At 36.2% G+C, this 26,825-nt stretch overlaps 1 long non-coding RNA gene across 2 annotated transcripts in view; it reads left to right on the top strand.

Moving 5' to 3' along the window:
- The window catches only part of LOC129639489 (uncharacterized), a 57,603-nt gene extending 32,043 nt beyond the window's left edge, over positions 1-25,560 (top strand). The window contains exon 4 of one of the 2 annotated variants that reach the window (XR_008708431.1): positions 24,204-25,560. This is a non-coding gene — a long non-coding RNA (uncharacterized LOC129639489). The remainder of the gene's footprint in view (positions 1-24,203) is intronic. The other variant, XR_008708430.1, reaches the window with a different exon arrangement.
- The last annotated feature ends 1,265 nt before the right edge of the window (positions 25,561-26,825 follow it).

Genomic DNA, 26,825 nt, shown 5'->3' with positions numbered 1-26,825 from the left:
GATGGAGGGAGATTATAACTGAGTATCACTGGTTTTGATTCTCTCTTGGGGGTCCTTCCAGCTTTATGCTTATAGGGTACTATGTGTGATGCAAAATCCAGGGTGACATGTTTAAAACAAGTTCTATTTAAATCAGTATTCAAAATATAACCAAATCCTCAAGAAATATCTTGAAAATTTTCATTTTCTTAATCTCATTAAAGTCCAAGGAAGTTTAGAATATTTAACCAACTTGGAAAATTTATCACATGGTTCATTTTGCCTGAAGCTCTCTTAACTTTCTTCCCATTTTGTTAACCTTTCACTCTCTTATTTACCATCAAAATATCAAAATAAATGTCATTTCCTTTGGGAAATCTTCTTGGATTCAGTTTCTAGACTGTATTAGTTTCTCCAGTATGCACTTTCAGAACTACTTTGAGTCAATGCATTTCTATTTGAGGAAAAAAAGTAAACATGTGCTTAATTGACCATCTTGAAAGTGCATGTGAATGTGTTTTAAAAGTTTTCTTAACAGAGAAGCTTTTAAAAATAGCCTCATTGAGGTATAATTGATATAAAAGAAACTGCATATATTTATGTGGTACAATTGTATATGTTTTAAGTATTAACCCATGAAGCCATCACCATAACCAAGAGAAGGAACATATCTGCTAACTCCAAAGGTTTCCTTACTCCCTTTGGTAATCCTTTTCCCCTGTATGATTATTCTTACCTACCCTCTGCTGCCATTGACATGCTTTCTAGTTTTTGAATATTATGAAGAAAGCTGTTGTGAAGATTCATGTTCAAGTATTTGTATGAACACATATTTTAATTTCTCTTGAGTAAATACCTAGGGGTGGTATGGCTGGGTCATATGGTAAGTGTATATAAAACTGTTTTCCAAAATTGTACCATTGTACCATTCCTACCAGCACTGAACCATTTTATCTTCCTACCAGCAGTGTATGAGAAGTTCAGCTGCTTCACAACCTCAGCAACACTTGGTATGAGCAGTCCTTTTAGTTTAGACATTCCAGTATGCCCAAAGTGGTATCTCAAGATTTTAATTTGCTTTTCCCTCATGACTTATATTGTTGAACGTCATTTTATGTGCTTATTTGCTATCCATATATGTTCTTTGGTGAATATTTTTGCCCATTTTGGAATTGGGTTGTTTTCATATTATTAAACTTTGTTGATTTTAATATATTCTGAATACAATACTTTATCAGATATGTGATTTGTGAATAATTTCTCCTAGTGTGTAGCTCGTCTGTTTACTCTCTTAACAGTGTTTTTTGAAGAGCAAAATTTATTAACTTGGATGAAGTTAAATTTATCAATTATTTTATGGATTGGGCTTTCAGTTTAGTATGTAACAAATCTTTGCATAATCCAAACTCAACAGCATTTTATTATAGATGATGTATATGTTTAGGTTTTTACATTTAAGTTTATGATACATTTTCAGGTAAGTTTTGTATATGCTGTGCAATTTGCGTCAAGGTTTAATTTTTTTGCATATACAATCCAATTATTCCTTCACAATTTGTTGGCAATATTATCCTTTCTTCACTGAATTACCTTTGCACCCTGGAAAAATTCAATTGACCATATGTACACATGAGCCTATTTCTAGACTGTATTCCATTGGTCTATTTGTCTATATTTGTTCTAATATCATACCGTCTTGTTACTATAGCTTCCCTGGTGTATACAGGGAAGTAGATATGTGTATCCAGGGCTTCCCTGGTGGCTCAGACTGTAAAGAATCCACCTGCAATGCGGGAGACCTTGGTTCAATCCCTGGATCAGGAAGATCCCCTGGAGGAGGAAATGGCAACCCACTCCAGTATTCTTGCCTGGAGAATCACCATGGACAGAGGAGCCTGGCGGGCTACAGTCGATGGGGTCGCAAAGAGTCAGCTACAACTGAGCGACTAAGCACAGCACTATAGCTTTAGAATATGTCTTTAAATCCAGTACTATAAATCCTCAGTTTTCTTCTCTTTCAAAACTGTTCTGGCTAATCTAGATTCTTTTCCTTTCTATCTAAGGCAATTTTAAAAATCAGCTTGTTGATATTTTATAAAAAGATCTTACTGGAATTTTGGTTGGGATTGCACTGAATTTATAGGTCAATTTGGAGAGCATTGACTCAAAATACTACTGATTTTTACAATCCATAAATATAGTATATCTCTCCATTTTTAATTGTTCTTGGAAATATTTTTGGTTTTCAGACTTGCACATCTTTTTCCAGGTTTATCTCTCATTTCTTTTGGCACTAATATAAATGAAATTGATTAGTTCATTTAATTATATTCAACAATTATTTTTTGCTCATATGTAGAAATACAATAGATTTTTATATACTGATCTTTTATCTTATAACATTGCTAACTTTTCTATAACTAGTAATTAGCAACTTCCCTTTTAGTCCCGTATGGTTTTCTATTGATACATAAATGATCATAGATGATCCTGTCATCCGCAAATAAAGGCAGTTTTATATCTTTCTTTTCAAGCTGGATGAATTTTGTTCCCCCCTTGTTTTGACCAATTGCAATATCTCAAATTGATGGTACAGTATTTAACAGAAGTGGTGGGTGTGGACATTCTTGTCTTGTTTCTGATCTTGGGGGAGAATATTGTCTTTTATTCACAAGTAAAATGTTAGGTGTAAGATTTTTGTGAATGGATTTTATCATGTTGTGAAAATTTACATTTATTCCAAGTTTTCTGAGAGGTTTTTAAAATCAGGAATGGGTGTTTAATTTTGTGAAATGCTTTTTCTGCATTTTTTTAGGTGATAGTATTTTTTAACCTGTTAATACTGTATCTTAGTCCATTTGGACTGATATAAGAAAATACCACATATTGGGTAGCTTATAAACAGCAAAATTATTTCTCACAGTTCTGGAAGCTATGAAGTCCAAGACCAATAAGCTGGCATGTTTGCATTCTGATGATGGCCCTCATTCTAGTTCATATTTGGTGTTTTCTTGCTGTCTTCTCACACAGTGTAAGGGGAGAAGGATCTCTCTGGAGTCCCTTTAATAAGGGCATTTATCCTATTCATGAGATTCTGCCCTCATGACCTAATTATGTCCCTTAGGCCCTTCCTGATAACCATCACATTGAGAATTAGAATTTCAACATGTAAATTTTGGGTGTCAAGAAAATTCAGTCCTTAGCATATCTTGAATTAACCCTGATTGATTTATAAATGTTAAACAAATCTTACATTCTTGAGATAAATTTTACTTTGTATGGCATTTTAACATATTGTTGGATTTGACATGCTAATGTTTAATTAAAAATTTACACCCATGTTCACGGTTGACGTTGGTATGTAGTTTTCTTATAATGTTTTGTATGGGTTGTAATCAGGGCAAAATTGGCCCCTTTAAACAAGTTTTCATTCCTGTGTAAGAAACCACTTCAAAACTTAATGGCTTACCATATATCCATTAGGATGGCTGCTATTAAAAAACAAACCAGAAAATAATACATGTTGGCGTGGGTATGGAGACACTGAAGTCCTTGTGTACTACTGGAAGAAATGTAAAATTGGGCAGCTGCTCTGGAAAACAATGTGGCGGTTTCTCAAAAAATTAAAAACATAGAATTAGCATAAGGTCCAGTAATTCTGTTTCTAGGTATATGTCCAAAAGAATCAAAAACAGTCTTGAAGAGATATTTGTGTGCTCATGTTCACAGCAGCCTTATTCATAATGGACAAAAGGTGGAAGGACACAAATGTCTATGGACAAATGAATGGATAAACAAAATGTGATATATACATACAATGCAATAATGCATGCAATGATATGGATGAACCTTGAAGACATTTTGCTAAGTTAAATAAGCCAGTCACACTGTAAAACTTCTAGAATAGAATATAGGCAAAACATCCACTGACATAAATTGTACCAATGTTTTCTTACATAAGGTCTCCTAAGGCAATTGAAATAAAGGCAAAAATAAACAAATGACATGTAATCAAACTTATAAGCTTTTTCACAGCAAAGGAAACCATAAACAAAATGAAAAGACTATCTATGGCTTGGGAGAAAATATTTACAAATGATGCAACTGACGACCAGTGCTTAATTTCCAAAATATACAAAAAAATTCATATATTCATACATTCAGACATTCAATAACAATGGCATATTCAGTTCAGTTCAGTCACTCAGTCATGTCTGACTCTTTGCGACCCCATGAATTGCAGCACGCCAGGCTTCCCTGTCCATCACCAACTCCTGGAGTCCACTCAGACTCACGTCCATTGAGTCAGTGATGCCATCCAGCCATCTCATCCTCTGTCATCCCCTTCTCCTTCTGCCCCCAATCCCTCCCAGCATCAGAGTCTTTTCCAATGAGTCAACTCTTCGCATGAGGTGGCCAAAGTACTGGAGTTTCAGCTTTAGCATCATTCCTTCCAAAGAAATCCCAGGGCTCATCTCTGTCAGAATGGACTGGTTGGACCTCCTTGCAGTCCAAGGGACTCTCAAGAGTCTTCTCCAACACCACAGTTCAAAAGCATCAGTTCTTCGCCACTCAGCTTTCTTTATAGTCCACCTCTCACATCGATACATGACTACTGGAAAAACCATAGCCTTGACTAGACGGACCTTTGTTGGCAAAGTAATGTCTCTGCTTTTGAATATGCTATCTAGGTTAGTCATAACTTTCCTTCCAAGGAGTAAGCATCTTTTAATTTCATGGCTGCAATCACCATCTGCAATGGCATATTACTCAACCATAAAAAAGAATGAAATACGACCATTTGCAGCATGGGTGGACCTAAAGATTATCATACTAAGTAAAGTAAGTCAGAAAAATTAAGACAAATAACATATTATACCACTTATGGTGGAATCTAAAATATGACACAAATGAACTTATCTATGAAACAAGAAAGACTTAGAGATAGAGAATAGGCTTGTGGCTGCCAAGGGGAAAAGATTGGGAAAGATAAAATAGGTGTTTGGCTTCCCAGATAGCTCAGTTGGTAGAGAATTCGCATGCAATTCAGGAGACCCTGGTTCAATTCCTGGGTCAGAAAGATCTGCTGGAGAAGGAATAGGCTACTCACTCCAGTATTCTTGGGCTTCCCTTGTGGCTCAGCTGGTAAAGAATCCACCGGCAACATGGGGGACCTGGGTTCGATGCCTGGGTTGGGAAGATCCCCTGGAAAAGGGAAAGGCTACCCACTCCGGTATTTTGGCCTGGAGAATTCCTTGGACGGTATAGTCCATGGGGTAGCAGAGAGTCTGACACGACTGAGCAACTTTCATTTTTGCTTTAGAATTTACAGATATAGACTACTGTATATAAAATGGGTAAACAAGAAGGGCCTCCTGTGTAACACAGGGAACTATATTCAATATCTTGTAATAAGTACTGGAGAAGACTCTAGAGAGTCCCCTGGGCAGCAAGGAGATCAAACTAGTCAGTCCTCAAGGAAATCAGTCCTGAATATTCATTGGAAGGACTGATGCTAAAGCTGACACTGCAATCCTTTGGCCACCTGATGCGAAGAACTGACTCATTGGAAAAGACCCTGATGCTGGGAAAGATGAAGGCAGGAGGAGAATGGGATGACAGAAGATGAGATGGTTGGATGGTATCACTGACTCAATGGACATGAGTTTGAGTAAGCTCCAGGAGATAGCGAAGGACTGGGAAGCCTGTTGCGCTGTAGTTTATGGGGTCTCAAAGAGTTGGACATGACTGAGCCACTTAGCATGCATGCATGCAGGATACAAGAGTAAATGCGATACAGCCTTTCTCTTAAGGAATTTAGAGTCTGTTTGGAAAGACCCATGTAGAAAGTTGGTTGCAATACTGAATGATATATATGCTTTGATAACATAAGTACAATATGCTATGGGAGTTTATGAGAGGTATACATAATGCAATCCTGAGGATGCTGGGAAAGCTTTCAGGAGAATTAATTTCTAAAGCTGATATCTAAATGATAAATAGGAATTACCCAGACAAAGGAATGTGAGGAGAATTTTGTAGGCACAGTTCAGTTCAGTTGCTCAGTCATGTCCGACTCTTTGCGACCCCATGGAGGATTAATTAGAGTGGCAAATTGAAAGCAACGACACCAAGTAATATTCTTTTGAAAGAGTCCTGGAAAAAGATAATGGTGGCTTGGGCTTGTGAGTAAATGATGAAGCTGGGAAGAAGAGGAAAGAATTAAAAGACATTTAGGAGATATAATTAATAGGTCTTGGTATTTTGCAAAACCGTTTACCAGGACTGGGAAGACTGCAGGTGAAATGTGTTCAAGAAAATGAGGGAGAAGTTTTTAGTTCAATATTGAACATGTTATGTTGAGGTTCATTTGGGACATGATGTCAAATAGGCAAATTGATGCATAGGTCTGAATCTCAGAGCTCGAGATACTTGGTAACAATGGACATATAGCAACTGAAGTCATGGGAAAGAGAATAGTGATAAAAGAAACAGTCAGGAGGCATCCTTGAGGGCATCTATTGGTTATGTAGAAGAGGGGGCAGTTGAGAATTAGAGACTATAGCTGAATAATCCTCACAGAAACCCAGCAAGGAAGTGATGAGATTCCCATTTACAGTTGAGAAAAATGAGGCTCAATGAGCTTAAGTTATTTGTATACAGTGAGTATACTAGTAAGTGGCAGGGTCCAGAATGGCATGCCAGTCTTCTTGAATTCAAATCCTTTGCTCTGGCTATAGCCCCATGCAGCCTTTCTTGATGCACAGATCTTTCCTACAACTAATTTTTAGTTTTTCTTATGGATGAGTTAAAGAAAAAGTGTTTGAAAAGTTTTTATTTCTTTTCTGACTTTTAGTATGAGCTCCATCTCTGAGAAGCTTTGACTTTTAAACTTAGAAGCTGTGTGTGCCCTGAGTCAGGCGATGACCCATGAGTGGGAGTTACAAAGGATTATGAGAGTTGGACTATAAAGAAAGCTGAGCACCAAAGAACTGATGCTTTTGAACTGTGGTGTTAGAGAAGACTCTTGAGAGTCCCTTGGACTGCTAGGAGATCCAACCAGCCCATCCTAAAGGAAATCAGTCCTGAATATTCATTGGAAGGACTGATGCTGAAGCTGAAACTCCAGTACTTTGACCACCTGATGCAAAGAACTGACTCATTGGGAAAGACCCTGATGCTGGGAAAGATTGAAGGCGGAAGGAGAAGGGGACAACAGAGGATGAGATGGTTGGATGGCGTCACTGACTCAGTGGACATGAGTTTGAGCAAACTCTGGGAGTTGGTGATGGACAGGGAGCCCTGGTGTGCGGCAGTCCATGGTGTCGCAAAGTGTCAGACTTGACTGAGTGACTGAACTGAACTGAACTGAACTGATGAGACCTTAAGTTGTAACTGTTCAGTGCAAAAGAAAGGCTATCGTTGTTGCTGCTGCTGCTGCTGCTAAGTCACTTCAGTCGTGTCCGACTCTGTGCAACCCCATAGACGGCAGCCCACCAGGCTCCCCCGTCCCTGGGATTCTCCAGGCAAGAACAATGGAGTGGGTTGCCATTTCCTTCTCCAATGCATGAAAGTGAGAAGTGAAAGTGAAGTCACTCAGTCAAGTCCGACTCTTAGCAACCCCATGGACTGCAGCCCACCAGGCTCCTCTGTCCATGGGATTTTCCAGGCAAGAGTACTGGAGTGGGGTGCCATTGCCTTCTCCGGCTATTGTTGTTACTGTTGTCTTTTCCCACTGTCTTCCCACTTTGACCGTGTCTCCAAACAAAAAGCCATCCAGATGGTAGCTATAGCTAAGCAGGAAGGCTTAACACCACCTGACTCCATATGCAGGTTGGAAATTTATAAATGTTTAGGGAGATGAGTCTCTGGGATTAAGTTGTTAGTTGGTTTCCATGGAAATGCTCATGCCTAACAAGTTTTTATGTAGAACCAAAATGCAACAGCTTCAGGCAGAAAATAGTGGGCAATATATTCATTAAGTGTGAGTTGAGGTACAAAGTACATTGCTATTGCCCTTTAAGATGGGTCTTCAAGACATTTATTCTATGAGTAATATTTTAGAGACTTAAGGAAAATATCATTGATAGCTGACTTGCAGTGCATCTTAATGATAGCTGTCCCCAAGGGATAGCATGACAAGAACATATGTGTTAGAAAAACTGAGAGAAAGATTATTGAAAGGAGAGCAGAGACTGAAAAGGAGAAAGTTGAAAAATGGTTGATGAGTAATACTAATTCCTTACCTTTAAAAAATAATGAATTTTATCAGTCCTCCGTATATATTAGGCTAGAAATTTGGTATTTTCTAGATGAGGAATTTTAGAACTATCTATGTTTCTTAGGTAACTTGTCTAAAGTTAGACTTCTAGTCACTGGCAAGAATTATAGCCCTAGTTTTATTCCATTTCATCAAGCTAGTCAATACTAGGGGTGAAGGAAGTCAATGAATAGCTAAAGGTAGACTTTGCAATTTATGTTTTTAAATGTTATAACAGCTTCTTTTGGGGCATCTCCCAATCACATAGGAACAGGCATATTTTGAGGAGACTCATTTTATGATGCTAGTGTTTGCCATCTTGCTATAGCAATTACAATTGGAGGTGTCATAAGACAGAAAAATGCTTCAGGGATATACTTGAATTTCCTATTATGGAAAACATCAACATTTATTTCTTAGTGAAGAGGCTTAAAACAGAGTTGATCCCAGGGTACTGAGGTCACACTATAGGATTTGGAGCATACTTGTTGAAGCCCCTACTTGAGACTCCTATGTTAAGGTAGAGAGGGATCGGAGGCCAAAGAGAGTATAAAAAGAGTTCAGGCAAGAAGTTTGTGACTAAGAACAGGAATACTGTTGAAAGTATTGGAGGGAGCCTTTTATTTGTTGATTGAATGGAGCTGAGCAGGACTAGATACAAAAGAGAGAATACAGTAATTCATTTTACAATGAGGTTTCTATTACTAAGACCAAAGGCTTTCCTCACAGTAGTGTCAGACATAAGATAAGAATTAAAGCCTTCGATGTTTAAAAAATTTAATAAAAAATACTTAACATATTGAGAAGTTCAGAAAAATGTAACAAATCATCTGGATACAATAGACAGTAACTTATTGAAAATATGATTCAGAGCTAAGTTCTTGCTGACCTTCCTTCCACTTGAAAAATAAAGATAGAATCTCACATCTCTTTCCTTTCACTCTCTGAGGGTATTCTCTTAAAATTAACATGTATCATTCCCACGAAAGCTGCTGCTGCTGCTGCTAAGTCACTTCAGTCGTGTCCGACTCTGTGCTACCCCATAGACAGCAGCCCACCAGGGTCCCCCATCCCTGGAATTCTCCAGGCAAGAATACTGGAGTGGGTTCCATGAAAGCTAGAAAATTATAACTATACAGGTATAGATCCATAAACTATATATAATATTGTATTGTGTATTTAAATTTTTTTATTTTTTTAATATAAATTTATTTTAATTGGAGGCTAATTGAGTATTTTTAATGTACCTGGAAAGTATCAAACTGTATTCTAAAACATGCTTTTGTCAGTTATCAATATGTTTTAAAATATTTATCCAAGTTGATACATGGTAAGTCTAGTTCATCAATTTTGGCTACTGAACAGTGTTCTATTTTATGAAAATCAACAGATTATTTATCTATTATACTAAGGGATATTTAAGGGATCTTCTCTTTTTCTCTCTCTCCCTGCTATTAAAAACAGGGCTCTAATTAGTATCCTTATATGTGCCTTCTTTTACATATCTTGGAGAATTTCTCTAAGACCATGATACCCAAAGTGTGGTCAGTAAAATATCAGTTTCAGAATCACCTGGGAGCTTGCTAGAAATGAGGGAAGGAAGAAAGTAGGTCGGAGTATATGAATAAATGAATTAATAAAATTTGAACATACCCCAAGCTTGGTTACCACTTAAGATCTTCTCTTCCTCAACTATTACTTTTCTCTTATAAGTTGCTTAATTTTTTTCCTGTTTAGGAAACATTTATTTATTGGCTACTGTGCTAGAATTTGGCATTAGAAAAACAGTGATAAATAAGATAGATCTCTATTCTTCAGGAAATGTTCCTGTAAATAGTACTATAATTAAGAGAAGCATTTACCTAGTGGCTCTAGATGATAAAGAATCTGCCTGCAATATGGGAGACCTGAGTTCAATCCCTGGGTTGGGAAGATGACCTGAGAAGGGAATGGCTACCCACTCCAGTATTCTTGCCTAGAGAATTCCATGGATAGAGGAGCCTGGCCAACTGCAGTCCATGGGGTTGCAAAGAGTTGGACACAACTGAGCGACTAACACTTTCACTTTCTGTACCATATGAAGTTAGGTTTCAGAGGAGGGATAGATCATATTTGGTATCAGGGAAAGCCTTTTGATGAAGTGGCATTTGAATCTGTCTCTGAAATGTGAGGATTCAGGGTGGAGGGAAGATGGTAATAGGTGAGAAGTCATTTTAGGCATAGAGGACTGCGTAGTTAAAGACACAAGAGATGGGAAAATCTGTTAAATGCTTGAAAAATAATAGAGTATCTAGTCTGTATGTAGAAAAGAATAAGCAGGAAAGAAACCTGGAAAGTTAGGTTGGGTTAGATCATGAAATACTTTGTTTACTTCTCTTTTCAGCTTGATCAAATTTTGCTTCTTATATATTGAAGCTCTGTTATTTGGTGTATATACCCTAAAACAATAGGATTGCTATATCTTCTTGAAAAACCATCCTCTTTATTATTCTGAAATGTCCCTATTAGTCCCAGATCAATTCTTTACTGTGAGGCCTACTTTGTCTGATAGCAGTCTAGCTCCTCCAGTTTTCTTTTTATTAGTCCACATGTTACATCTTTGTCCATCTTTTTGCTTTTCATCTATTTGTACTTTTATATTAAAAGTGAGTTTCTTGTAGACAGCATACCATGGGTCTTGATTTATTTCACCTATTCTGACAATCTCTATTTTTTTATTAAATTAGACTGTTTACATTTAAATTGCTTATTGATAAGTTGGCACCTAAATCTGCCATTTTTTTTGTTTTGTTTTCTGCTGCTTCTCTTTTTCTTTCCTCTGCTTTTCTTAACTCCCTGTGGGTTACTTGAACATTTCTTAAGATTACATCTTGACTTGCTTTTCGTGTTTTATAGTATGTTTTGTATAATTTTCTTAGTAGTTGCTCTAGGTATTACCCATAGACATGTTTGGTCCACAGCATTGCTATGCATGGTGTTAGTAGTCTTGATTTTTTTGTTTGTTGAACAATTATAAGATCTAGCAACACAGGATCTAGATTCCAACATAGCCATAATCTACTAGAACCAAGTCATGGCTATTCCTTTTAGATGGGAGATGTGGTTTCCCATTCACCATAGTTTCTACTTCTTTACTGATTCCCAGAGAGAAGCTAGTGTCACTTACTATCTATCACTTTACATACAGTTTGCTTCTAATTTAGGCTGTTTCTGACACCTGTGGGCATAATCAGTTTGTGACTTATGACTTATACTCTAACTTTCTCCCAAAAAAGTGTTAGAGAGGATGATTCAGGCCAATCTTCAAACTTCTTCTCTTGCTATCAACCTATACATCTTCTTCCTTTGCTGCCAAACTTCTTGAAATTATTATTACACTCACTTTCTTTAATTCTTCATTCCCACTCACTTCTTAGTCCATGGAATTTTTCCAGAGCATTCCACTAAAAGAGAGCTTACCAAGGCTAACCAATGAGCTGCTGCTGCTAAGGCATGTTAGTCGTGTCTGACTGTGTGACCCCATAGATGGCAGCCCACCAGGCTCCCCTGTCCCTGGGATTCTCCAGGCAAGAACACTGGAGTGGGTTGCCATTTCCTTCTCCAATGCATGAAACTGAAAAGTGAAAGTGAAGTTGTTCAGTTGCCTTCTCCACACCAATGAACTACATGTGGCTAAATGGAGTGAACACTTTATCTTGAATTGATTGAATCTTTATCTTGTAAAGCATTTGGCATTGTTGATGTTGTATTTTTGAAATTCTTTTCCATTTGCTTCCATGATACCACATTTCTGGTTTTCCTCTTGGTTCTCCAGCCACATGTTTTCTAGTCTTCTTTATCTACTGATGTATTGTATGCTTTATAGCATTACTACAAATATTGCATTCATAATCTCATATGTTTTAGCAACAAAGGCAAAAATATCCATAGGCTAGATTCCTTGAAATTAACTTACTGGGTTAAAATGAACCCATTTAATATTTGATAGATACTGCCAAATTGCTGTCCAAAAAGGTTTTTCTGGTTTACATTCCAACTAAGAGGAAGAGGGAATGCTCATATCCCTCCCTATATGTCATCATCATTGCTGGATATTCTCAATCGTTAAAATTTTCTCCAATCGAACATGCTTTATTTTCTCATTTTCCTGATTATTAGTAAGGTTGAGCTTATTTTAATAAATGTATTGTCCATATATACATAAATTGTCTATTATTATGCTTTGCCATTTTTGAGAGGAGGTGGTTTGAGACACTAGCTCTGGCATATATATATATTGTAAATATTTTCCCAAGTCTGTTATAATTTGTGGTGTTTTTTGGTCTACAGCTAACTTTACCTTTTCACATGAATTTTTCAGTATATTCTTTTTATTACATATTTAAACCATCTGGAATTTATTTTAAGGTGTGGAATGAAGTAGGTCTTAACTTATTCCAAATGGATAGCTAATTTTACCTCCATTATTAATAAATGCTTCATCTTTTCCCTACTTACCTGAAGTACCAGCTTTATTATACATTAAATTTCCATGTGAATATATTTCAGTACAGGTATTCTATTTGACATCATTAGCAAAGTGAAAGTGAAAATGTTAGTCGCTTAGTTGTGTCTGACTCTTTGTGAACCCATGGACTGTCAGACTCCTCTGTCCATGAGATTTCCCAGGCAAGAATACTGGAGTGGGTAGCCATTGACTTCTCCAGAGAAATCTTCCCAACCCAGGGATTGAACCTAGGTCTGCTGATTTTCAGGCAGATTCTTTACCATCTGAACCACTGGGGAAGCCCATCATTAGCAAAGTGACAGCTACACATAGTGGTTAAGAGCTAAGACTATGGAGCCAGGCTACTTGATTCATGTTCAGTTCAGTTCAGTCACTCCGTCGTGTCCAACTTTACAACCCCATGAATCACAGCACGCCAGGCCTCCCTGCCCATCACCAACTCCTGGAGTCCACCCAAACCCATGTCCATTGAGTTGGTGATGCCATCCAATCATCTCATCCTCTGTCGTCCCCTTCTCCTCTTGCCCTCAATCTTTCCCAGCATCAGGGTCTTTTCAAATGAGTCAGCTCTTCGCATCAGGTGGCCAAAGTATTGAACTTTCAGCTTCAGCATCAGTCCTTCCAATGAACACCCAGGACTGATCTCCTTTAGGATGGACTGGTTGGATCTCCTTGCAGTCCAAGGGACTCTCAAGAGTCTTCTCCAAAACCAAGTTCAAAAGCATCAATTCTTCTGCACTCAGCTTTCTTTACAGTACAACTCTCATATCCATACATGACTACTGGAAAAACCGTAGCCTTGACTAGAGGGACCTTTGTTGGCAAAGTAATGTCTCTGCTTTTTAATATGCTGTCTAGGTTGATCACAACTTTCCTTCCAAGGAGTAAGTGTCTTTTAATTTCATGGCTGCAATCACCATCTGCAGTGATTTTTGGAGCCCCCAAAAATAAAGTCAGCCACTGTTCCCACTGTTTCCCCATCTATTTCCCATGAAGTGATGGGACAGATGCCATGATCTTCGTTTTCTGAATGTTGAGCTTTAAGCCAACTTTTTCACTCTCCTCTTTCATTTTCATCAAGAGGCTCTTTAGTTCTTCTTCACTTTCTGCCATAAGTGTGGTGTCATCTGCATAGCTGAGGTTATTGATATTTCTCCCCGCAATCTTGATTCCAGCTTATGCTTCTTCCAGCCCTGAGTTTCTCATGATGTACTCTGCATATAAGTTAAATAAGCAGGGTGACAATATACAGCCTTGACATACTCCTTTTCCTATTTGGAACCAGTCTGTTGTTCCATGTCCAGTTATAACTGTTGCTTCCTGACCTGCATACAGATTTCTCAAGAGGCAAGTCAGGTGGTCTGGTATTCCCATCTCTTTCAGAATTTTCCACAGTTTATTGTGATCCACACAGTCAAAGGCTTTGGCATAGTCAGTAAAGCAGAAATAGATGTTTTTCTGAAACTCTCTTGCTTTTTTGATGATCCACTGGATGTTGGCAAATCGATCTCTGGTTCCTCTGCCTTTTCTAAATACAGCTTGAACATTTGGATGTTCACAGTTCACATATTGCTGAAGCCTGGTTTGGAGAATTTTAAGCATTACTTTTCTAGCATGTGAGATGAGCGCAATTGTGCGGTAGTTTGAGCATTCTTTGGCATTGCCTTCTTTAGGATTGGAATGAAAACTGACCTTTTCCAGTCTTGTGGCCGCTGCTGAGTTTTCCAAATTTGCTGGCATATTGAGTGCAGCACTTTCACAGCATCATCTTTTAAGATTGGAAATAGCTCAACTGGAATTCCATCACCTTCACTAGCTTTGATCATAGTGATGCTTCCTAAGGCCCACTTGACTTCACATTCCAGGATGTCTGGCTCTAGGTGAGTGATCACACCATCATGATTATCTGGGTCATGAAGATCTTTTTTGTACAGTTCTTCTGTGTATTCTTGCCACCTCTTCTTAATATCGTCTGCTTCTGTTAGGTCCTTACCATTTCTGTACTTTATTGAGCCCATCTTTGCATAAAATGTTCCCTAGGTATCTCTAATTTTCTTTAAGAGATCTCTAGTCTTTCCCATTCTATGGTTTCCCTCTATTTCTTTGATTTTAGCTTGTGCTTCATCCAGCCAAGCATTTCTCATGATGTACTCTTCATATAAGTTAAATAAGCAGGGTGACAACATCCAGCCTTGACGTACTCATTTCCCTATTTGGAACCAGTCTGTTGTTCCATTTCCAGTTCTAACTGTTGCCTCTTGACCTTCATACAGATTTCTCAAGAGGCAGGTCACGTGTTCTGGTATTCTCATCTCTTTCAGAATTTTCCAGTTTTTTGTGATTCACACAGTCAAAGGCTTTGACATAGTCAATAAAGCAGAAATAGATGTTTTTCTGGAACTCTCTTGCTTTTTCGATGATCCAATGGATGTTGGCAATTTGATCTTTGGTTCCTCTGCCTTTTCTAAATACAGCTTGTACATCTGGATGTACACGGTTCACGTACTGTTGAAGCCTGCCTTGGAGAATTTTGAGCTTTTCTTTGCTAGCGTGTGAGATGAGCCATTGTGTGGTAGTTTGAGCATTCTTTGGCATTGCCTTTCCTTGGGATTGGAATGAAAACTGACTTTTTCCAGTCCTGTGGCCACTGCTGAGTTTTCCAAATTTGCTGGCACATTGAATGTAGCACTTTCACAGCATCATCTCTCTAAGAAGATTTTTTCTTTTGGTTCTGTCATATATATATATATATATATATATATATATATATATATATATATATATTAGTAAAGATAACTTACTTGAGTTTTTAAATTTTTTTTCATTTTATACTGGAGTATAGTTGATTTACAATGTTGTGTTAGTTTCAGGTGTACAGCAAAGTGATTCAGTTATACATATACATATATCCATTCTTTTCTAAATTCTATTCCCATATAGGTTATTACAGAGTGTTGAGTAACGTTCCCTGTGCTATACAGTAGGTGCTTTTTAGTTATCTATTTTATATATAGTAGTGTATATATGTCAATCCCAATCTCCCTATTTATCTCTACCTCTGTCTTTCCCCTTTAGTAACCAGAAGCTTATTTTCTATGTCTGTGAGCCTGTTTTGTAAATAAGTTGATTTACATCATTTATTCAATTCCATGTACAAGTGATATGATATGGTATTTTTCTTTTGCTGACTTACTTGACTAAGTATGATAATCTCTAGGTCTCTTCACGTTGCTACAAATGACATTATTTCATTCTTTTTATGGCTGAGTAATAGTCCATTACATATATGTACCATCTTTATCCATTCATCTGCTGATGGACATTTAGGCTGCTTCTATGTCTTGGCTATTGTAAATAGTGCTGCAATGGCAATGATTATTGTGGTGCATGTATCTTTTCAAAGTATGATTTTCTCTGGATATATGCCCAGGAGTGGGATTGCTAAATCATATGGTAGCTCTATTTTTAGTTCTTTTTTTTTTTTTGTAAGGAACCTCCATATTTCTCCATAGTGGCAGCACCAATTTACATTCCCACCAACAGTATAGGAAAGTTCCATTTTCTCTACACTCTCTCTGGCATTCGTTGTTTATGGACTTAAATTTTTAAAATGTATTTATTTTAATTGGAGGACAATCACTTCACATCACTGTGGTGGCCCCTGCCACACATTGACAGGAATCAGCCATGGCACACATGCACCCCCACCATCCTGAACCCTCCTCCCACCTCCCTCCCCATCCAAGATGGTAACAACAATCCTATATGTTTATAAACATTTTGATGATGGCCATTCTGACCAGTGTGAAGTGATAGGTCATTGTAGTTTTTTTTTTTTTTTAATTGTAGGGTAATTGTTTTACAATGTTGTGTTGGTTTCTATTGTACAACAACACGAATCAACCATAAGCGCATATATATCCCCTCCCTCTGGAGCCTGCCTCCCACCCACCCACCCTAATTATTGTAGTTTTCATTTGCATTTTTCTAGTAATTAGTGATGTTTAACATCATTTCATGTGCCTATATGCCATCTGTATGTCTTTTGTATGCCATTTGTATGTCTTCTTTGGAGAAATGTCTGTTTAGATCTTCTTCCCATTTTTTGATTGGATTGCTTGTTTGTTTGTTTGTTTGCTATTTAGCTGCATGAGCTGTTTGTATACTTTGGAGATTAATCCCTTGTCAGTCACTTTGTTTGCAAATATTTTCTCTCATTTTGAGGGTCATCTTTTCATTTTTTTTATGGTTTCCTTTGCTGTGCAAAAGCTTTTAATTTTAATTAGGTCCCATTTGTTTATTTTTGCTTTTATTTTCACTACTGTAGAAGGTGGGTCAAAAAAGATCTTGCTGTGCTTTATGTCAGAGTGTTCTGCCTGTTTTCCTCTAAGAGTTTTATAGTATCTGGTCTGACATTTAGGTCTTTAAGCCATTTTGAGTTTATTTTTGTGTACAGTATTAGAGAATGTTCTACTTTCATTGTTTTACATGTAACTGTCCAGTTTTCCCAGCACAACTGATTGAAGGGGTTGTCTTTTTTCCATTGCATATTCTTGCCTCCTCTGTGATAGAGTAATTGACATTAGGTGCACAGGTTTATTTCTGGGCTTTCTATCCTGTTTCACTAATCCATAAGTCTGTCTTTGTGCCAATACTGCACTGCTTTGACTACTGTAGCTGTATAGTATAGTCTGAAGTCAGGAAGACTGATTTTTCCAGCTCTGCTTTTCTTTCTCAAGATTGCTTTGACTATTCAGGATCTTTTCTGTTTCCATACAAATTTTAAGATATTTTCTTCTAGATCTCAAAAAAATGCTATTAGGTAATTTGATATGGACTGCAACATTAGGTAGTAGAGTCATTTTGACAATATTTTTTCTTTTAGTACAAGAACATGATAAGTTTTTCCATCTGTTGGTGTCATATTTGATTTCTTTCATCAGTGTCTTATAGTTTTCAGTGTACAAGTCTTTTGCCTCCTTACGTAGGTTTATTCCTAGGTATTTTATTCTTTGTGATATAATGGTAAATGGAGTTGTTTCCTTAAATTTTATTTCTGATATTTCATTATTAGTGTATAGAAATGCAACAGATTTTTGTGTATTGATTTTGTATCCTTCAGCTTTACCAGATTCATTGATAAACTCTAGTAGTTTTCTGGTAGCATCTTTAGGATTTTCTATGTATAGAATTATGTCATCTGAAAACAGTGACAGTTTTACTCCTTCTTTTCCAATTTGCATTCCTTCTATTTCTTTTTCTTCTCAGATTGTTGTGGCTAGGACTTCCAAAACTATATTGAATAGAAGTGGTGAGAGTGACTATCCTTGTCTTATTCCTGATCCTAGAGGAAATGATTTCAGCTTTTCACTGTTGAGTATGATGTTAGCTGTGGGTTTGTCATATATTGTCTTTATTATGTTGAGAGGTATGTTCCCTCTATACCCACTTTCTGTAGAGTTATTATAAATGGATGTTGAATTTTATTAAAAGTTTTTTATTTATCTATTGAGATGATTGTATGGTTTTTATTCTCCAGTATGTTAATGAGGTGTATCACACTGACTGATTTGCAGATACTGAAAAATCCTTGCTTCCCTGGGATAAATCCCACTTGATCATGTTTTTTGATCCTTTTAATGTATTGTTGGATTTGGTTTGCTAGTATTTAATTGAGAATTTTTGTGTCTATGTTTATCAGTGATACAGCTTGTGGTTTTCTTTCTTTGTGCTATCTTTGTCTGGCTTTGGTGTCGGGGTGATAGTACCTCATAGAATGAGTTTGGAAGTGTTCCTTCCTCTGCAATTTTTGGAATAGTTTCATAAGGATAGGTGTTAACTCTTCTATAAAGGTAGAATTCACTTGTGAGGCCATCTGGTTCTGGTCTTGTTTGTTGGGAGTGTTTTTGACTCTTTGTGTATAGTTTAATTTTCACATATTTGTAAATTTTCCTATTTTCCTCCTGTTATTTTTATTTTCATTCTATTGTGGTCAGAGAAGATATTTTGTATGATTTAATTTTTAAAAAATGTGTTGAGACTTGTTTTGTGGCCTAACATATTTTCTAACATGGAAAATCTTCCATATGCACTTGAGAAAAATGAGCATTCTTCTGTTAAGGGGTAAATGTTCTATGTATGTCTGTTAGGTATAGTTGGTTCATAGATTTGTCCAGGTCTTCTATTTCATTATTGGTTTTCTTTTTAGTTCTATCCATTATTGAAATTGAGCTGTTGGCATCTACAACTATTTCTGTTGAGCTGTCTATTCCTCCCTTCAGTTCTGTCAGCTTTTATACATGTCCATGTTTATTATTGTTATAACTTACTTGTGAATTGACCATTTTATCAATATATGGTATTCTTGTTTATCTCTTTAATTTTTTTGGCCTAAAATCTATTTTCTTTGATATATTAGGGCCATCTCAGGCCTCTTTTGTCTTACTATTTGTATGAAATATGTTTCATTTTATGAATTAAATTCATTTCAAGAATGTTTGAAATGTTCAAGAATGAAATATGTTTCATTTTTTCACTTCTGAACTATTGTGTCTGTGCCTCTAAAGGGAGTATTCTGTAGACAGTGTATATAATTAGATCACGTTTTTAAAATTTTTGTTAAACCAATGTCTAATCTTTGAATTGGAGAGTTTAATTCTTTTAAATTTAAAGTAATAACTGATAAGTGGTTATTTACTCTTGTCATTTCACGGTTTTTTCTATATCTTACTTATATCCTTTTTTCTCTTAATTCATCCATAAATGCCATATTTTGTCATTAATTATTCCTTTTTTGTCTATCATTTTGATTCTCTCTTCATTTCCTTTGCTGTATATATATATTTTTTAGTTTTTATCTTATTGGTTACACTAAGATAAATTGTAACCTCCCCTGGCATTTGCAATCAACATCTTAGCTTCGTAACTATCAAATTTGAATTAATACCAACTTGGTTTTAATAGTATACAAAAACTTGCTCATTCACACCTCAAGTCCCCCTTCTTATATTGTTTTTTTCACAAATCATGTCTTTTTGCATTGTGTGCTCACATATATAGACTTAAAATTATTGTTTTAAGCATTTGTCTTTTAAGTAGTACAGAAAAAAAAGAGGACTTAGAAATCAAAGTAGCAATAATACTGTGTTTTCTATTTCCCTATATAGTAGCTTTACATTGTTTTTTATTATTCATATGGCTTTCAGTTGCTTTGTAGTGTCCTTTCCTTTCAGTTTGGAAGCCTCCCTTTGGTATTTCTTATAGGGCAGATCTACAAATTTTTAACTTCCTTAGTTTAGCTTTTCTTTATCTGAGACTATCTTAATTTTTCCTTCATTTCCTTCATAGAAAAACAGTTTTATTGGAAACAGAATTTTGTTGACAAATTTTTATTTTCATCAATATAAATATGCTGTGCCACTTCCTTCTGGCTTCCATGGTTTCTGAATTTAATAGTCTGTTAATCCTGAGGATCATTTTTACAAGAGTAAATTATCTCGAGCTGCTTTCAAGATTCTATGTATTTGACTTTCAACAACTTCATTATAATGGATTTCCATTGAGGTCTCTTTGAGTTTATCCTGCTTGTAGTTTTTTAAACTTCTGGGATGTGTAGATTTATGCCTTTCCTCAAATTTGATTAATTTTGTGCTATTATATCTGTAAATAATCTTTGTTTCTCTTTCTCTGTATTCTCTCCTTCTGAGGTTTTCATTATGCAAGTGTTGGTATACTTGATGTTATCCCATGGGTCTTTTAGGCTCTGTTCACTTTTTTCATTCTTTTGTCTTTCTGCTCTTCAGACTGGAAGATCTCATTGACTTATCTTTAAGCTGTTGATTCTTTCTTCTGCCTGGTCAAATCTACTATTGAACCTCTCTAGTAAAATTTTCAGTGCAGTTATTAAACTTTTCAATGCTAGAATTTCCATTTGGTTCCTTTTTATAACTTCCCAGCCTTTATTGACATTCTCTATTTGGTGAGAGATCAATTTACTGATTTCCTGCAGCTCTTTTATCATATTTAAAACAGCTGATTTAATGTATTTGCCAAGTCCATGCCTGGGTTTCTTTTTTTTTTTAATTAAATTTATTTATTTTTAATTGGAGGATAATTGCTTTACAGTAATGTGTTGGTTTCTGCCATACATCAACATGAATCAGCCATAGGTATACATATGTCCCCTCCCACCCCATTCCAACCCCTCTGCATTGTCACAGAGCACTGGGTTTGAGCTCCCTGCATCATACAGCAAATTCCCACTGGCTATCTATTTTACATATGTCTGGGTTTCTTGAAAGACAGTTTCTGTTAATTTCCATTTTTCTTGTGAATGGGCTATTTTTTCTTGTCTTTTTTGCTTGTCTTATTTTTTGGTTGAAATAGCACATTTTAAATACTATTATGTTACAACTCTGAAAATAAGGTTATCTTCCTTTCCCAGGATTGTTGTTTCTTCTTCATGTGGGCTGTTGTTTGTTTAGTGACTCTTCTAAATTATTTTTATAAAGTTTGTATTCTTTATCTTGCATGGTCATTGAAATCTATATTTCTTTTTTTAAAATAAATTTATTAATTTTAATTGGAGGCTAATTACAATATTGTATTGGTTTTGCCATACATCAACATGAATCCGCCACGGGTGTACACGTGTTCCCCATCCTGAACCCCCTTCCCACCTCCCTCCCCATACCATCCCTCTGGGTTCCTAGTGCACCAGCCCCGAGCATCCTGTATCATGCATGGAGCCTGGTCTGGCGATTCATTTCACATATGATATTATACATGTTTTAATGCCATTCTCCCAAATCATCCCACCCTCTCCCTTTCCCACACAGTCCAAAAGACTGTTCTATACATCTGTGTCTCTTTTGCTCTCTTGCATACAGGGTTGTTGTTACCATCTTTCTAAATTCCTTATATATGTGTTCAGTTCAGTTCAGTTCAGTTCAGTCACTCAGTCGTATCCAACTCTTTGCAACCCCATGAACTGCAGCATGCCAGGCCTCCCTTTCCATCACCAATTCTCAGAGTTCACTCAAACTCACGTCCATTGAGTCGGTGATGCCATCCAGCCATCTCATCCTCTGTCGTCCCCTTCTCCTCCTGCCCCCAATCCCTCCCAGCATCAGAGTCTTTTCCAATGGGTCAACTCTTCGCATGAGGTGGCCAAAGTACTGGAGTTTCAGCTTTAGCATCATTCCTTCCAAAGAACACCCAGGACTGATCTCCTTTACGATGGACTGGTTGGATCTCCTTGCAGTCCAAGGGATGCTCAAGAGTCTTCTCCAATGCCACAGTTCAAGAGCGTCAATTCTTCAGCCCTCAGCTTTCTTCACAGTCCAACTCTCACATCCATACATGACTACTGGGTGGTTTTTTTTCTGGCTTACTTCACTCTGTATAATAGGCTCCAGTTTCATCCACTTCATTAGACCTGATTCAAATGTATTCTTTTTAATGGCTGAGTAATATTCCATTGTGTATATGTACCACAGCTTTCTTATCCATTCGTCTGCTGATGGACATCTAGGTTGCTTCCACGTCCTGCCTATTATAAACAGTGCTGTGATGAGAAATCTATATTTCATTAGCTTTGTGATTAGATAGTGTTTCTTTAAATGCCTGGAGCTAAAAAATAAAGCAAAAATACCAAAAAGGAAAAAAAAAGCCTCTTTAGTTGTAAAAGGTTGATTCTGTGTTGTGGAACTCTTTTAACACTTAGCCAGGTCATTTAGAAGTCTACTTTAACTTTTACTTCATGTTTGCATGTAGTCTGAAAGTCACTCAGAGGTTCTCAGGCCTTTTCTGAGCATATGTTCAGCCCTAGGCATGTCTGTGGCTTTCTTGATTTCCAGCTATATGCAGGAGATTTAAATGTCATTATTCCCACTCCCATATCTCCTTTCCCAACCTTCTCCTGACCATGATTTCCAGCTTATTGCTAATGCCTACTGTTATTTCTTGCTCCAGGTTCCTTTGGCCTATTTTGTTTTTACTTTCTGTAAATGCACTTGGGAATCCTCCCCAGCCCTGGGAAAGCTTCAAGTCAGTTGAAACAAGGACAAGTCCTTGCACTGGTCCTTTAGGATGATGACAGAGTTTGAAACAAACACACAACAACAATTCTTTGAGAATAAAGTACATAGTGTTCCCTTTGGCATTAGTAAACCTTCCTAAAGAATGTGGACTGTCATTTTCATGGTCACTTCTTCATCTGGGGATGGAAGATGGGGAGGCATTCAAAAAGTCATAGTATTCTCTTAGTGCAATGTAGCAGCATCTTTCTTCATTAAAATTTCTTTGGCTTCCTATGTCTCTGGATATGTTCCAGTATCTCCTAGTGTATAGTCTATGGGAACTTGGATAGAATTTGTATCCCACTGTTGTGTGAAAATTATATACATCTTGATTATGTTGAATTGGTTCATACTGCTTTTCAGGTCTACTATATTCTTCTACTTCTCTGTATATTCATTCTATTTATTTCTGAGAATATGATATTGAAACTCCAACTAAAAATCTTCATATATCTACTTAAACAATGGTAATATATAGTGGAACTATATGTAGCTTTGTTCTGTATTTTCCAAGTCTCCTGTAAATGTGCTATCATATTTTCATATTTTAAAAAATAAATTAAAAAATTAAATAAAGTATGGTTGATTTACAAAAAAAAAAAAATTTCCTCTGGCTGTTGTAAGTTTTTGACTATTTTCTAGAGTCCCACAAAGTTGATTCTGAAGTTTTGGCCAGTTTATCTGTCACATTGTGGAATAAGGGGGCCATGGATTTCCCTATCCTGCAATTTTCTGGGATACCACTCTCTTTGTTCATTTTTGATATATTTATTAAGTTTCCTTATTCCATTTTTATTCTCAAGTGGCTGGTAATTTTCACTTCCTATTTTTACTCTACCTGTGGTTACTTAAAATTTTTATTTTCATCAATTTTATAAAAAGCAAACACCTGTGTTTATAAAGCAAACACCTGTGTAGTTATGATTCGGCTCAAGAAATAGAACATTACCAACACCCTAAAGGCCCACTGTGTGTCCGTTGGAAATCATGTGACTAATTCTTTCATAGAGGAAACTGATATCTTGAATTTTGTGATTAGAATGTCTTTGTTTTTATTATAGTTTTACCACCTATATGTGCATCCCTACACAATATTGTATAGTTGTATTTGTTTTTAGACCATTGTATAAATGTAATCACAGTGCCCAAATTTTATTGTATTGGTTTTTGCTTCTTTTACTCAATATTAAATTTATGAGATTCATACATATTTGGTAAAGTAAGAGCTTAAATTTTCACCCATTAAAAATTTAGGCTGTTTGCCTTTTTATTCTTCAGGTGTAAGAGTTTGATTTAGTTTCTATATAAAGTCCCTTTTCAGATAGATATTTTGAAAAAAAATTTCAGTTTGTGGCTTACCTTTTCATTTTCTTAACAGTGTCTTTGGAAACCCACTCCAGTATTCTTGCCTGGAGAATCTCATGGATGGAGGAGCCTGGTGGGCTACAGTCCATGGGATCGCAAAGAGTCAGACACGACTGAGCGACTTCACTTCACTTGGAAAAGAAAAAGCCTTTACTTTCAATGAAGTCCGATTCATCATTTTTTCTTTTATATTTTGTGGTGGTTGTGTCCTGTTTAAAAAATATTTTCCTGATCCAAAGTCACTCAATATTTTTTAAAAATTTTATTCTAGAACATTTCTAGTTTTAGCTTTTGCATTTAGTTCAGTGATTGATTTCAAGTTAATTGTTTTATATGGTGAGAGGTCATGGTCAAAGTTCTTTTTTTTGCATATGGATATTTAATTATTCCAGTACCAATTATTGAAATGATTATCCTTTCCCCACTTAACTGCATTTTCATTATTCTGTACATCAATTGGCCACATATGTGTGGGTCTATTTCTACACACTTCACTGTGTTTCATTGATCTATATATTTATATTTATATTGCTTCTATAGTCTCTTTAAATGAGAAGGCAATGGCATCCCACTCTAGTACTCTTTTAAATAACTATCACTACTCTTTTCTTTTTCAAAATTGTTTAGGTTATTTTACATTCCTTGCATTTTCATATGAATTTTAGAATCATTTTGTCAGCTTCTATGAAATAGTCTGCCGAGTTTTTGATTGGCATTGGATTGAATATATAGAAACCATATTAACAATAAGAAAGCTTCTGGTCTGTGAACATAGTTTAGCTCTCCCTTTATTTTAGTCTTTGGTTTCTAAATTCTGTTTTTCATATCATGAAAATCCATGTCAAATTTTTCATTTTCATTTGAACATTTATGGATGCTATTTAGAAATATTTAATCTTTCATCTTTTGGATAGTATTATAAATGGTAATTTTAATAAAATAATGTCAATTTCTGAATATAGCTATCATGTAGAAATGCATTTCATCTTGTATGTTGACCTCATATACTTTCTAAATTTTTCATAATTTGCATGTTAGTTCTAGTAGCTTATTTGTGATTCTCTTAAGATTTTATATGCCAGTCAGAATGGCTGTGATCCAAAAGCCTACAAGCAATAAATGCTGGAGAGGATGTGGAGAAAAGGGAACCTTCTTACACTGTTGGTGGGAATGCAAACTAGTACAGCCACTAAGGAGAACAGTGTGGAGATTCCTTGAAAAACTGGAAATAGAACTGCCATACGACCCAGCAACCCCACTGCTGGGCATACACACCGAGGAAACCAGAATTGAAAGAGACACGTGTACCCCAATGTTCATCACAGCACTGTTTATAATAGCCAGGACATGGAAGCAACCTAGATGTCCATCAGCAGATGAATGGATAAGAAAGCTGTGGTACATATACACAATGGAGTATTACTCAGCCATTAAAAAGAATATATTTGAATCAGTTCTAATGAGATGGATGAAACTGGAGTCTATTACACAGAGTGAAGTAAGCCAGAAAGAAAAACACCAATACAGTATAATAACTCATATATATGGAATTTAGAAAGATGGTAACAACAACCCTGTGTGCGAGACAGCAAAAGAGACACAGATGTATAGAACAGTCTTTTGGACTCTGTGGGAGAGGGAGGGAGGGGATGATTTGGGAGAATGGCATTAAAACATGTATAATATCATATAAGAAATGAATCGCCAGTCCAGGTTCGATGCAGGATACAGGAAGCTTGGGGCTTGTGCACTGAAATGACCCAGAGGGATGGTATGGGGAGGGAGGTGGAAGGGGGGTACAGGATGGGGAACACGTGTACACCCATGGTGGATGCATATTGATGTATGGCAAAACCAATACAATATTGTAAAGTAAAAAAAAATGATAATAATAATAAAAAATTTAAAAAAGATTTTATACATAGATGATTATGTCTACTGCTAATAAATAAAATTTTATCTTTTTCTTTTCAAGCCCCATGCTTTTTTCCCCCTATATCTTTCCTTATTGCACTGGATAGTATCTCCAGCTCAATACTGAATAGAAGTCTTACCTTAAAATAATATAATACCACTTTTCATGTAGTATAAGAACCCTACAGCAATATATTTTCATTTCTCTCCTCAAGTCTTTGTGCTCCTTTTTGTTGCATATTTTACTTCTACTACATAGTCACACAATCATTATGTTGAAATTTTTTATTTAAATAATTATCATTTTCCTCTTACTTGTAACTGTATTTGGCACTTCATAAGCTCTTCAGTAAGTAGCACGTAGCTCACACAGGATGTTAAAGTCATATACATTATCCGCAGCAAATTAGAAACAGAAAAAAAAAGAGTATTGTGCTATAAGTCTTTGTATTTTTTTTTTTAAGAAAAAGGAAGAATTATGTTAGGTCCAATCTGAACAGGTGAGGGTTTTAAAGGACATCACCTGCCATTTCCTTAAGTTTTAAAATTTACAACTGTGTAATTTTAAGTAACGAAGCAGCTGGTTGTATTCTATGATACCATAGCAAAAGCTTTCAGAAAGGAAACTCATCTCTATTTTCTTAGTGGCATCTAACAGACTTTCAAATACCAAGAATCTTAACTTATGAATGGTAGTAGTATTTGATGCTCCAAAGTAATC

Source organism: Bubalus kerabau, chromosome X (genome assembly GCF_029407905.1).
Source record: "Bubalus kerabau isolate K-KA32 ecotype Philippines breed swamp buffalo chromosome X, PCC_UOA_SB_1v2, whole genome shotgun sequence".
NCBI lineage: Eukaryota > Metazoa > Chordata > Mammalia > Artiodactyla > Bovidae > Bubalus > Bubalus kerabau.
The sequence above is the reverse complement of the archived record's forward strand: the minus strand, read 5'-3'. Positions and strand labels throughout refer to the sequence as shown.